This window comes from Pistacia vera, unplaced genomic scaffold, assembly GCF_008641045.1.
Source record: "Pistacia vera cultivar Batoury unplaced genomic scaffold, PisVer_v2 Contig701, whole genome shotgun sequence".
NCBI classification, from domain to species: Eukaryota; Viridiplantae; Streptophyta; class Magnoliopsida; order Sapindales; family Anacardiaceae; genus Pistacia; species Pistacia vera.
The window spans coordinates 435,363-450,706 of record NW_022196559.1 but is presented as its reverse complement, the minus strand read 5'-3'; the positions used below and the strand labels follow the sequence as shown (position 1 = coordinate 450,706).

At 37.2% G+C, this 15,344-nt stretch overlaps 1 non-coding gene across 1 annotated transcript; it reads right to left on the bottom strand.

Annotated features, from left to right (window-relative positions):
* Window positions 1–5,276: 5,276 nt before the first annotated feature.
* Window positions 5,277–5,383, bottom strand: LOC116114188. The gene has a single exon (XR_004125517.1). It is a non-coding gene; the product is annotated as a small nucleolar RNA R71 (small nucleolar RNA).
* Between the last annotated feature and the right edge of the window lie 9,961 nt (window positions 5,384–15,344).

The window sequence follows — 15,344 nt, the reverse complement described above, 5'->3', positions numbered from 1 at the left end:
TAACGCGACTGCCATGAGTAAGCTGGCCGACTCTTTTTTGTTCCCGACGGACGAGACGCGTTTGAACCAGATGGGTGCAGTTGCTACGGCTGATTGGGGGGTAGCTCACGCCGTTCAGGTATGGTAGCAATATTCCATATTTTTGTTCCTGAATTTCGTTTTGATGGCAATGTTTTGTTGTGCAAGTACTCACTAGCAGTCTTTATCTGAGGAAGTCTGTGGTGGCGTAAGAGAAACGGATACAGGATGTATCAAAGGCAAACACCAGCTTGTGCCAAAGAGAGGCAACAGCCCGGAAGGCTGAGCAGGAGAGTCAACAATGCCTCAAAGATAGCGAGCATGAGGTGGAGAAGTTGAGACGTGAGTTGGCCGAGTGTGCAGAGGTCAAGTCTCTCAGGGAGCAGTGTATTTCCATTGTCGATGATGCTATCATCAAGGCCCAAGGTGAACTCATGCTTTAATTCAAGGAAGGGAGGACCTCTCACTGGGATCCGAATGAAGATATTCAGCTCATGCGGGAGTTGCTAGAAGAGGGAGACAGTCATTCGGGGGGGCAGGACGAGGAGTAGGTGCCTGACCTTGTCAGTCAGTCAGGGTCGTTGGGTGTTGGGGACGCAAGAGACCAGGTTGCTGGGATGGGTGCTGGCGGTGCAGATGTGACAACAGAGTCAGAGATGGAAGAGGCGACTCGTACCGAGGAAAGTTAGCTTAGTTTTCCTTCATATTTTGGGGCCTGCGATGCCTTTTTTCTTAGCGTGTATGCCTTTTTTGTACTCTGAATTGAGCCGTTTGAGGCTGTATGTATTATACTTGGTTCTTACTTTTGATGTTTTCTCCATGGATAAGTGAGTGAGTTCATTGTTTCTTTACTTGTAGATGTACTATGTCGTGTTTGTTTCTTTAGTGTGGCCTAGTGGCTAAGGCATGTAGGCCTTATGTTGGACTAGGCTGGCGCTTTGCTTATTGAAGGTGTAAGGACCATTCATTCGGTCTGGCCGACCAAGTACATAGTCCCCTGGATTGAATAAAGTCAACCCGAAGGTGTGAATTCTTGGGTCGGGCCGACTCGAAGGTATAAGTCGTAGATCAGGCTGAGCCGATTTGATGGTGTAACTTTGTTGATCAGGCAGAGCCGATCGAAGGTGATTTCGTGAACCGAGCGGGGACGATTCGAAGGTGATAGTCCATTAATCAGGGAGGGCCGATCCGAAGGTGTTATCGTGAATCGAGCAAGGCCGATTCGAAGGTGTAATTTTATGGATCGGGCATGACCGATCTAAAGGTGTTATCGTGAATCAAGTAGGGTCAATTCGAAGGTGCAAGTTAGTGGATCGGGTAAGGCCGATCAGAGGGTGTTACTGTGAATCGAGCAGGGTCGATTTGAAGGTGTAACAAACATTTGATCGAGCAAGGTCGATCTGAAGATGTAAATCCATGAATCGAGCAGGATCGATCCGAAGGTGTAATTCTGTGGATCGAGTAGGGTCGATCCGAAGGTGTAACAAACATTTGATTGAGTGGGGTCGATCTAAAGATGTGAATCCATGGATCGAGCAGAGTCAATCCGAAGGTGTAATTCCGTAAATCGGGCAAGGCCGATCCGATAATGTCAATCTGTGGATCGGGCAGGGCCGATCAGAAGTGTGAAAACTCATGAATCGGGTAGGGCTGATTTAAAGGTGTCAGTTGCTGAATAATGCTTCATTGAATTCGGGCCATGAGACCGACTGTCTATGAAGGAGGTGAATGGGCCCACTCATCATTTTTAAATAAAAAATGAAAAGACAACAAATATTTAGATTGATTTCACCTAAAAGTAATAGCGTGTGGGATGGATTACATTCTGACTATTGCTAATGTCTTTGCCTTTGGGAGTTTGGAGCCGGTAGGCACTCTTCCCTGCTTCTTTGGTGATCTCGTAGGGCCTACAATCGATCTGAGCTCTGGCCTCCTGTCTTCTTACATTCAGTCATACCTAGCGTAAATTGCCCGATTCATCTCATCTTCCTCCCACCTTATTTGAATCGTTGCTTTGGCCAAGGTGTCTTCCATCATGGTGCAACCTAGCTTTGTCAGTTCTTTATATAGGTCACCATCTGGGAGGAGACCCTTTTTGAAGATATCTACGGCTGTCTCAGGGTTACAAGAAGGGATGGAAATCTTCTCTTTGTTGAATCTGCTGACGTACTCCCTCAATGGCTCTCCCCTTCTCTGGTATACACTGTATAGATGGGTTGACAGCTTCTCGAGTTTCTTGCTGCTGGCGAACTACTCCACAAAGGTGTCAGTGAACTGAGTGATTGAGTCGATGGATCCGTTTGGGAGATTCGTGAACCATTGTAGTGCTGGACCAGACAAGCTTGAACCAAAACTCTTGCACATGCAAGCTTCCCTCGGTGCTCGAGGTATTGACACAGTGAACATCCACTGCTTGTACGAGGCTATGTGATCATCCGAATCGGTTGTGCTATTGTATGGTTTTATGTTGGGGATAGTAAACTTCTGGAGCATGTCGGCTAGGGCGATCTCATCCACAAAGGGTGAATCTGCATAACTGTTAGGCCTGCTCTTCTTGGTCAAGACTGGTATTCCTGGGATGCGCCTCATCACTGCCTCTACATCGGCCAGCCTCTTGGTCAGTACCTATCCCATAGAAGAGGGGGATACCACTAGGTTATCTTGTTTGACTGGGTCGGCTATTGCACTTGCCCTTGGTACATTCCGTTGGGTCATCCCTTGTGGGGTAGTCTGACGAGTTGTTCCTTCGTGCGTTCCCTGGTAGCATAGACCTTCGTTCATTCCTTCTGGTTGGATGACTCTCATGGTAACTGTTCTGGTGTTTCGCCGTACATGAATGGTTAAGGGAGTCCTCTGATAGTCATTCGATTGGTCAGGATGGATGGGCTTGGGTGCTATGGTTTGTTTAGTTTGGCCGTTCATCCCGTGAGGATGAGCCAAGCCAAATGGAGTATGTGTTAGGATGGTTGACTGGAGATAAGGTGGGATGGTTAGATTGGGCTGGTCTTGTGGATGAGGGCTTTCTGCCATCGGATCATCTTGATCTTGACGCTGGGATGGATCGGCTGAATGATGTTCTATTAGCATATCTTTATCTACATGAATCAGGACGAAGTTGTCGACTGCCGATGAGCTTAATGGACGCGGCCTTTTGTCAAAGACTGAGGGTCAGTGGTCTGGGGTGTTGATAATCCGTGGATTATACACTTTTCATTAGACCTTTTTGTCGGATTTCAGGTACTTTCTAGTGCATTTTGACTTGAATTGTTGCTTAGTTCTCTACTTTTCGTGTTTTAGGTTAAAATGGACATTTTGAGCAAATAAGGATAAAATTGGATATTTTTGACTCAGAAATTAGCGGATCTCAGAAGATAGGAGAGTTTCGAAGCAGGATAAAGCACGATGAAGCTTTTTCCCAAGGGAGAGCACCGAGAATCGAAGAATCAAACGAAGAAGCAAGCAGAGTGGCAGTTCTATAATTTCAGAACTTTTCAAGAAGCTTCGCCCCGGCGAAGGAATTGTCTTCGTCGCGGCGAAGTAAGCCAGGGACGAGCATGTCTGCTTCATTCTTTGCCGCGGCGAAGAATTCTTCTTCGCCGCGGTGACAGTCATTATTTTCAGTTTTGTTAAACGCACAATTTCGTTTTGTGCGTGTTTTAGCTGGGTTATTTGGACGAAGTATAAAAGAAAAACTTAGCCTTTTGCCCGAGGGTCTTCATCTTTTTAGGGTTGGCTACTTTTGCATTTTTCTTAGTAAAACTTTGAGCGATTTGGTTTGTTAAAGGGAGAAGATTTGATTTTGACTAAAGGATTCATCTTTTGGGGAGATTTTTTATCTTTTATCTCAGTTTCATTATGCTGAACTTGATTATTTCCGTTTTTCGTTTTTGTATTATTGAGTTAGCCATGAACTAATCTATTTTGGGTTAGGGTTTTGATGGTAGTTTGGATTTTAAATGGGTTAAGTGTTTGATTGTGTTTTTTTCATATGAATATGCTTTGGTTGTGTGTTTACTCTGAGTTTTAATGCTGTATGTGATGAACATGATGAGATTGAGAAATAATTCATGTTAGGCTTCTTGGGAAATCACCATTATAGTATTGGATGCTAGAGATAGATTCAAGAATTAATGAAATCATTATAGGATTCTTTTGCTTAATGAGTTTGGAATTATTAATCTTCAATTTGTTGGGTGCGGAAGGTTAATAAGGATGAATAGGAAACATAGCCCGAGAGGGTATGTTTAACACATTAGTGAGTTCAATTTACAACCATTGCGTATGAATGTGAATGTAGTGTAATTTTTAGGATTAACCCATAAAAATCCAAATGAAGTCAAAACCCTACCCGCTTTTCTTGAATTGATACTCTGTGTTTTCATATTGCTTTCTTAATTAGAATTTTAGTTTAAAATTCATTGTTAGTTTAATTAGAATTAGCTCCCATCAATCCAAAGTAATCGATTGCTTCAACTTGATAACATTAGGAAACTCAGTGTTTTGCTAACAATCCTCGTGGGAACGATACTCTACTTATCATTTTATTACTTTGTACGACTATTATACTTGCTACATTTTGCATGTTGTAAGAAACACGCATCAAGTTTTTGGCGCCGTTGCCGGGGAATGTTTTAAGTTAACATTGAGTTTTTCTTTAAGTTTAGCTAGATTGAAGTTTTAATTTTTGTTTTTAATTTTCAGTAGAATTGTGATCTCACTTTCCTTCACTTGTGTTCGTTCAGTTTATGCGAAGAGCAAGACGTCAACCAGTTGTTCCTGTTGACCTTAAGCTTGAGAGGACCGTGAGAAGACGTAACAGATAGAGAAGAGAAAGAGAGAATCTTGCTGTAGAATCTGAAGAAGTAGTTGTTGAAATGGCTGAACAAGAAAACAGGACACTGAGGGAATTTTCAATTCCCACAGTGAATGGAAGTGGGTCAAGTATTACTAGACCTACAGTACAAGCAAACAACTTCGAGATTAAGCCGGCAATCATCCAGATGATCCAGCAGTCGGTTAGATTCAACAGTGATTTGAAGGAAGATCCGAATCAGCACATTGCAAATTTTCCAGAAATTTGTGACACCTTCAAGTCAAATGGAGTGTCGGATGATGCTATTAGGCTGCGGTTATTCCCATTCTCATTGGGAGATAAAGCAAAGGGGTGGTTAATGGCATTACCAACGGGAACAATAACAACGTGGAATGATCTAGCACAGAAATTCCTGACCAAGTTCTTTCCTCCAGCTAAATCAGCGAAATTGAGAAATGATATCACATCATTTCTACAAGATGATGCCGAGTCATTGTACAAGGCTTGGGAGAGATACAAGGAGTTAATGAGGAAGTGTCCACACCATGGTTTGCCAGTTTGGCTTCAAGTCCAAACATTCTACGATGGTTTGATGGGTAATGTGCAAACCATGGTGGATGCAGCTTCAGGAGGAGCCTTGCAGAATAAGACACCAGAGGAGGCATATAAGTTGCTTGAGGTTTTGGCAAGCAACAACTATCAAAGACCAAATGAGAGAGTTACAACAAGGAAATCTTCGGGTCTTCATGAAGTTAATGCCTTCACAGCCATCTCAGCCAAACTCACTACACTTAAAAAAAAGTTGGGAACTATGCAGGTAAACTCTATACAAGCACCTCAACTAACATGTGAATTTTGTGCAGGAAACCATGTGAGCAGCGAGTGTCAAGTTGGGAACACATTTGCTTCAACATCTTCATCAACGAAGCAAGTGAATTACTTGGCAGGAAATCAGAGGCAACCAAACAACCCGTACTCCAACACATGCAACCCAGGGTGGAGAAATCATCCAAATCTGGCTTGGGGAAATCAGAACCAGCAAAGTAACCAATGGAACCAGAGGCAAGTTCCAAATAACCAACCAGGGGTGACAAATCAACCAGGAGATCAAAGAGTGACGAAGTTGGAGGATATGTTTGGTAAATTCATGCAAGAGACCATAGGTTTCATGAATGAGATGAGGACAAATTTTAGAAACCAAGGGGCGTCCATTCGGAATCTTGAGGTACAGATGGGCCAATTGGCCGAGAAGCTTAATGATAGACCGCATGGTTCTTTACCAAGCAATACAGTGACTAACCCATGTGAACAAGCAAATGCCATAATTTTGAGAAGTGGGACAGTTTTGGAAGAGGTAGAACAAACTACCAAAGAGGTTGAGCAACCCGGAAAGGAAGATTCTGAAGACGAAGTTAATGAAGAGATCATTTGTGAAGAGAAATCAAGTGGTCTGGGGGAAGAGAAAAAGAAAAATGACGAAAGGCAAAAGAAGAAGGAGAAATTGCCATTCCCCGAGATACCACCAGAGTTGGCACATCACACCCCACCCGTGCCTTTTCCTCAGAGATTGAAGAAAAAGAATCAGGATAAGAAATTTTCAAAGTTCATTGAAATTTTTAAAAAATTGCATATTAACATTCCTTTTGCAGATGCATTGCAGCAAATGCCGAGTTATGCGAAGTTCCTAAAGGAAATCCTTTCGAACAAAAGGAAGTTAGAAGATGAGGAAACGGTGATGCTCAAGAAAGAGTGCAGTGCCATCCTCAAAAAAAAATTACCCCCGAAGCTCAAGGATCCAGGGAGTTTTACTATTCCTTGTATTATAGGGGATATTACTTTTGATCGTGTTTTATGTGATCTAGGAGCTAGTATTAATTTGATGCCCTTTTCTGTTTTCAGGAGATTGGGAATTGGTGAAGTAAAGCCAACGACCATGTCGTTGCAACTAGCGGATAGGTCAATAAAGCACCCGAGAGGGATAGTGGAAGATGTATTGGTGAAGGTAGGGAAGATAATTTTTCCAGCAGACTTTGTGGTGTCGGACATAGAAGAGGATAAGGAAATTCCTCTCATTTTAGGCCGACCATTTTTTGCCACGGGGAGAGCACTGATTGATGTGCAGGAAGGAAAGTTACTGTTGAGGGTTCAAGATGAAACAGTAACTTTCAATGTTTTTGATGCAATGAAGTTTCCGTCTGAATCGGATTCATGCTTTAGTGTCGATGTGGTGGATAAACTAGTTGTGGAATCCATGGAAGAAAACACCCCTGAATTACCTCTAGAAGCTTGTATAACCAAATCAAAAACAGTAGAGGTGGAAGAATCAGCAAGTAATGATTGTGCTAGGATGTTAGAAGCACTTCAACTGATTGAGGAGAGTCAAGATATAGAATTTGAGGAGTTTGATTTTGACAAAGAGAAGGCAAAGGAAAAAAATAAGAAGCTCCAAGGCTTGAACTGAAACCTTTACCGCCCCACCTCAAATATGTCTATCTTGGAGACTCAGAAACTTTTTCGGTGATTATTAGTTCAGATTTGAGTGCATTAGAGGAAGAGAGGTTGATTAGGGTGTTGAGGGAACATAGACTAGCAATTGGATGGACCATCTCGGACATTAGAGGTATTTCGCCTTCATTTTGCATGCATAAGATACTCATGGAGGATGATTTTAAGCCTAGAGTGTAACCACAACGGAGATTGAATCCTTCGATGAAGGAAGTGGTGAGAAAGGAGGTGGTGAAACTCTTAGATGCGGGGATTATTTATCCTATTTCCGATAGCCCATGGGTAAGCCCGGTACAAGTGGTTCCGAAGAAAGGAGGGATTACGGTAGTAAAGAATGAGAGTAATGAGTTGATACCAACAAGGACGGTGACGGGCTGGAGAGTATGCATTGATTACCGTAAACTAAATGAGGCGACAAGGAAGGATCATTTTCCATTACCCTTCATTGATCAGATGGTGGAGAGGTTGGCAGGACATGCCTATTATTGTTTCCTGGATGGGTATTTAGGATATAACTAAATTGCCATCGCTCTTGAGGATCAAGAGAAAATGATCTTCACTTGCCCTTACGGCACCTTTGCTTACCGAATGATGCCTTTTGGGTTATGTAATGCACCAACAACATTTCAAAGATGCATGATGTCAATCTTTGGAGATATGGTGGAACGATTTATAGAAGTCTTCATGGATGACTTCTCAGTTTTTGGCTCATCATTTAATAACTGTCTAACAAATATATCTCTTATTTTGCAACGATGTAAGGAAACAAAATTGGTGATGAATTAGGAGAAATGTCACTTCATGGTCCAAGAGGGAATAGTGCTCGGGCATAGGATTTCCAAGGATGGGATTGAAGTTGATCGAGCAAAGACAGAAGTGATTAAGAAGTTACCACCACCATTAAATGTCAAAGCAGTCCGAAGTTTCTTGGGGCATGCAGGGTTTTACAGACGCTTCATCAAGGATTTTTCTAAGATTTCTAAACCCCTTTGCAATCTATTGAATAAATATGTTGTTTTTGACTTTAATGATGACTGCATGCATGCCTTCCTAACTCTAACAAAATTTATTAGTATCTGCACCTATTATTGCAGTTCCCGATTGGGGACTGCCCTTCGAATTAATGTGTGATGCTAGTGACTTTGCTTTAGGGGTAGTATTAGAACAGAGGAAAAATAAAATATTGCATGTAATTCAATATGCTAGCAAAACACTCGTTGATGCACAATTGAATTACACCACCACTGAAAAAGAATTATTGGCTGTAGTTTTTGCTTTTGACAAGTTTCGTTCTTACTTGTTAAGTACAAAGGTGATCATATACACAGACCATTCAGCACTCAGGCACCTACTGGCAAAGCAAGAAGCAAAACCTCGGCTGATAAGATGGATTTTACTACTTCAAGAGTTCGAGTTAGATATTCGAGACAAGAAGGGGTCGAAAAATGTGGTGGCTGATCACTTGTCGAGAATTGAGAGACCAATCAAGGGAAATAAGGAGGAAATACCAATTAGAGAAACATTTCCGGATGAGAAGTTGATGAGAGTGGAAGAAGCACCATGGTATGCGGATTTTGCAAACTAGGGTTTTGATGTAATTCGGATTTCCATAGATTGAGTAATTGAGTTTTGTTATTTTCATATGCTATTGCATGGATTGTGTGGTTATTATGATTTTATTGCTTTTATTTGATGAACATGATGAGATTGAGAAATGAGTCATGTTAAGCTTCTTGGGTAATCACCATTGTAGTATTGAATGCTAGAGATAGATTTGAGAATCAATGAAGTCAATCTAGGATTCCATACACTAAAGGAGATTGGAACTATTAATCTTCAAATTGTTGGGTACGGAAGTTTAATAGGGAAAAGTAGGAAAACATAGCCTAAGAAGGTATGTTTTACAATTTAGAGAATTCGATTTACAATCAATGCATGTGAATATGGAAATAGCATAATCCCCTGGTTTAATCCATAGAGTTCGAATGAAGTCAAAACCCTACCGGTTTCTTTAAATTGATATTACCTTGTTTTTAAATCTTGCTTTCATAATTTAGCTTTGAATATTTAGCAATTTTTATTTTTATTTTAAGTTTAATTTTCTCCCATTAATCCAAACAAATTCGATTACTCCAACTTGAAAACAGTAGAAAACCTAGTGCTTAGCAACCAGTCTACTTACGCATCACTTTATTACTTTGTGCAACTAGTGCACTTGCTATATTGCATGTTGTAGTAACAACGCATCAAAATCACCCATGGAATGTATGTATTTGTGGGATCGGTTCAAGGAGGAGACCAACTATGTGGTCAAGCAAGCAAAGTCAGCACAGATACATTATTATGCACTACTTGCTAGAAAATTTTGCTTATTATACATCATTGTACAAGTGCATGCTACAAATTTTATGTTATGAGTTTTTAAAATTTACGTTGACATGTTAGTATATATGGCTATTTTTTTATGGCAAGAGGCTCAGTAACCGCATAACAACCGGTTACCCTCTCCATGGGCATTGGCACCTGTAGTTGCTGGATTATTCGGCTTTGCTGCTAACGAGGCCAAGGAAAATATGTAATTGTTGTCATGATTGTTTTATAGTACTGGACAACACTAATACCTTACACTGTATTAAATGGTTTTAGTCTATTCTTTGATGCAGAAGGCATTTTTTTTTTTTTATAGGATAATAAGTATGGAGTTTTGATTTATATATAGTATTAAAAGGGTTAATTTTAATTTTATTTACCATTTAGAGGTAATTAAGTCTTAAATACCTTGACGATTTACAAAAAATATTAAACAAATTAGTATAAGGGATTAGATACTATAGTAGGGTTTATGATATTTTTTATGATGTCTCTAAATTTTCAAGAGAGATTTTGGTAATTTCAATGAGTTACTAAATACTTTTCACCAGTCTTTTAGTGTTTGCTACTGTCCTTCGAGTGACAAATAACATTAACTGATAATAAAATAAATGAAATAATAGAAATTTTTTTATCAATATCCTAAAATTTCTATGAATTCTATTATAATTTCTTTTTTAAATTTGTTAAATTACAAGTCCATAATATAAATTTTAGATATATGTATTATATCTAAAATCTTCCAAATTGTACTTATTTTTTTTTTTATTATCTTAAGTGATTTACCTAAACATAATTATACACAAAATATTAATTATTGATTTATAAGTATTATGATACATCTCAAGTTTGAAAATAACATCGCCAACACATAATCATATGAATAATGCATAATATTTTGAATTTTACATTTTATATTACTTATGCTAATTGTGTGTCCATATCGTGCTATGTTTGCGCATATATTCTGATAATTTTGCGTTTGTATTGAAAAGCAATATTATTAGCTATATGTCATAACTTAGCCAAATAATTTCTTATCATGTTAATTGATTTGATCAAATTAACACCTCTAGTTTTAGTTATTGTTTAAATAAAAAAAATGTTAAAGTATAATAGGAGAAAACATAGGGGATAATTTCTTATACTGCTATTGTTATTAACTTCAATTGGTGATATTTCAGTCATCGTTTGTTCACTTGCAATTTGATGGCTTGTGTTCTTTCCTTCCTCGGATGCTGCATAAGACAGATTAACTGGGATGCTTCAAAATTCTGGGAAGAACTTCACCATGATTTCATAACATGCATCAATGGTCTACCGTGCAAAGTTTTAAAATCAAAGCTAACTATGAGGTTATTTTTTTATCTAATGCACAATTTATTACTATACTCGCAATCAATTATTTTTTTTTTTTTTTCCTAAAACCTTACATTAATGTTTAATTGAATGGCTGAGTATGATACCTCATTGATGTGCAGGAGAAACTAGATGTAGCATTTATGAATGTGCGAAATATCTATTCGTATTTGGTTGTTAAGACATTGGGCTTCAGTAAGAACTTCTTGAATGGTGACTGAAGCTGCTGCACTTGGACTTTCGAATTCAATTGTTAGTTTTGAGTTGGACAAAGCTACAGTGACACAATGGTTCAAAATTTAAGGGGCTATGCAAAAACTTTGGTGGAAAAAAGCAAGATAAGAGCCGATAAAGTTCTGATCCACTGAAGGATAGTAAAGAACTTGGTTTGTGGTGTTCTAGATTTTCTAACCTTAATCTTCATCCTTGTTGCATATACCTTGGAATTTTATTTCAGATTCTTTAGAGTCTTCAGTCATGAGGATGTTCAATGCCAAAGGTTTGGATAGAGAAGTGGACTAAAACTATTTTGAAGGAGTCGTATCTGCGATAATTTTCAAGGATTTTAATGGGAGGAAATAGTTAAATTAGCCTTACATGAAACCACCTAATTGTTTTTTTTTTTTTTTTTTTTGTCATTATTGTCTTGCAGTCACTAAGAGTATTGTCAGATATTGCTATTATACGATTTGATGATAGCTCGTAGGGTTAAGACCTACTGTTTCCCTCACTTATGAGTGGAATTGTTGACGTTCTAGCCTCAAACACATGGGACAAGGTAGTATTGTGTTTGGTCTAATTGTATTATCATTTTCCTGATCATATTTCTCATTTATAATGGAACATGTGATAGGTTTCTCCAATCTGTATGTTTAAATCACCCATGAGTGTAGATTTGTGGGATTAGTTCAAGGAAGAACCAATTATGTGGTCAACACAATGTTAGCACGGTACATTATTAGCACTACTTGTTAGAAATTTTGGTTATCATACATCATTGTACAAGTTCTGCTACAAATTGTACGTTATGAGTACAATATTTACATTAACATTTTAGTATATATGGCTGTTTGTTTATGGAAGGAGGCTCACAACCGCATAACACTTGTTACCTTCTCTATGGGCATTGGCACCTGTAGTTGTTGGATTATTCGGCTTTGCTACCGAGAGGTCAAGGAAAATATGTATTGGGCATGTTTGTTTTATAGTACTAGACAACACTAAAACCCTGCACTGTATTAAATGGTTTTAGTTTCTTGTTTGATGCGCAAGGCATTTTTTTTTTAGTGACTATGGAGTTTTGATTATAAATAGTTTTAAAAGGGTTAATTTTAATTTTATTTACCATTTTGAGGTAATTATCTTAAATACCTTCCGATTTACAAAAAATAAACAAATTGTATAGGGGTAGATAGTTTAAGAGGGTTTATGATATTTTTTTATGATGTCTCTAAATTTTCAAGAGTGGTTTCGGTAATTTCAGTGAGTTACTTAATACTTTTACCAATCTTTTAGTGTTTGCTACTACCCTTCAAGTGACAAATAATATTAACCGACAGTAAAATAATGCAAAAATAGATTTTTTTTGTTTTTTTTTTTTTTTTTTGTTTTTTTTGTATCAATATTCTAAAATTTCTATGAATTCTATTATAACTTCTTTTTAAATTCTTTAAATTACAAGTTCATAATATAAATTTTAGATATGTGTATTATATCTAAAATCTTCCAAATTCTCTTTATTATTATATTATATCTTAATTGATTTACTTAAACATAATTATAAAATATTAATTATTGAATTATAGTATTATGATACATTCAAGTTTGCAAATAACACCGGCAACACATAATCACTGAATAATGCAAAATATTTCGAATTTTACAATCTATATTACTTAGCTAATTGTGTGTCCATATCGTGCTATGTTCGTGCTATATCCTGATAATTTTGATTTGTATTAAAACAATATTATTAGATATATGTCATAACTTAGCCAAATATTTCTTATCAGGTTAATTAATTTGACCAATTAACACCTTTAGTTTTAGTTATTGTTTAAATAAAAAATATGAAGTAATAGGAGAAACATAGGGGATAATTTCTCATACAATATGTTGTTAACTTCAATCGTGCTATTTCATTATCGTCTGTTCACTTGCAATTCGATGGCTCTGTTCTTCCCCTTCCTCAGATGCTGCTTAAGACAAACTAACTAGGATGCTTCAAAAGTCCGAGAAGAACTTCACCATGATATTAATGAACATGCATCAATGGTCGGTCGTGCAAAGCTATCTAAATCAAAGCTAACTATGGTTTTTCTTGACCGTGGACAATTTATTACTTTAATCACAATCAATTATTTCTTTTCTTTTCTAACACCTTACATTAATGTTTAATTAAATGACTAAGTTTGATACCTCATTGATTGTAGGAGAAACTTGTTGCAGCACTTACTGAACATGCGAAATATCTATTTGTATTTGGTTTGTGAGGATACTTGGGCTCCAGTAAGAATGCTTCTTGAACGTGAGACTGAGGCTACTGCATTGGACTTCTAAATTGAATTGTTGGTTTTGAGTTGGACAAAGCTACTAGTGACTAATGGTTCAAATTTTAAGGAGCTATGCAAGAAATGTGTGGAGAAAAAAGCAAGAGAAGAAGCGACAAAGTGCTGATCCACATGAAGGATGGGTAAAGAGCTTGGTTTGCGGTGTTGTTATATTTTCCAATCTTAATCTTCATCCTTGTCGAGTAATACTTTGAATTTTATTTCAGATTCCTTAGGTCTTCAATCATATGATGATTCATGCCAAAGGTTTGGACTAGAGAAGTTGACATTAAAACTATTTTGAAGATGCACAGTCTACGGTAATTTTCAAGGATTTTAATGAGAGGGAAGGATTAAATTAGCCTTACACTGATAACACCTAATTGTTTTTTTTCCATTGCGTCTGCAGTCACTAAGGGTACTCTTAGATTGGCTGTTATATGCTTGAGTAGAAGCTTGATAGGTTGTTAAAACTTCCCGTTTTCCTCACTTATGGTGGAACTGTTGTCATTAGCCTCAAAACATGGGAGGTGGTAGTATTGTGTTTGGTCTAATTGTATTATCATTTTCTTGATCACATTTCTCATTTATAATGGAACATGTCTAGGTTTCTCCAAGCGATATGTTGAAATCACCCATGGAATGTATGTATTTGTGGGACCAGTTCAAGGAAGAGACCAAGTATGTGTCAAGCAAGCAATTTTAGCACAGGTATATAAATAAGCACTACTTGTTTGAAAATTTGTTATTATACATACTAGTTCATGCACAAAGTTTAGATTATGAGTTTGACATGTTAGTATATATATTTCTGCCCTTTTTTTTTTTTTTTTTTTTTTTTTTTTTTTTTTTTTTTTTTTTTTTTTTTTTTTTTTTTTTTTGGTAGGAGGCTCATAAACTACATAACAACTGGTACCCAACTAGCCCTCACCCGCTTGGGCTCCGGTTCCTGCTAGTGCTTCCATGTTGTCAATAATACCCGGGGTTGTATCGACAGCCATAGGACTGGCTAATCTTATTACTAACCTGATAACAAATTGAAGTATATGATAATGTGATCGTTAGAGGTTGGTCTGTATTGGATTAAGAGACATGATTGTACAAATTTTCTTTTGTTGTATAGCTGGCGATCCTTTGAATATTAAACATAATGATTCATAAACCTGATTGCGAAATTGGGTTTCAATCGAACATTAATACTTGTTATAGATTATTATTATGAATGTTATGTTATGAGTCTTATTTTCTATATTATGAATTCATGTTTATTGAGTTTATTATATGTTGTTTTATTAGCTTTAATTTCTCCATTTTGGCTCATATTACATGTTCATTATAAACAAGGGAAAGCTATTTAATATATCCTTTTATTTTTTTATAAATTACAATCTTACATTTTTTTTTAATTGGTTAGTAAATAAGACTTTTCACCTGTTTTTTTTCTATTTTTACCTCTCACAATTTTCATGTCTTCATTCCAGCAACTCTAGCTTTAAAGTGATTCTAACGTTAGAGTCCACGCGACTGTAGTACTAGAGTAACTAGATTTTTTTTTTTTTTTGGTTATTCTCCAAATTAGTATTAGGACTAGATATCATAATTTCTTTAAACTAACATATAGATTAACTAATTATATTTTAGAAAAAAAATTAAGAAATAAAATCTATTGTTACTACGAAGGAATAGTAAAAGCATATAAGTGTTATTTTACTTTTCTAAAAATAAGAAAT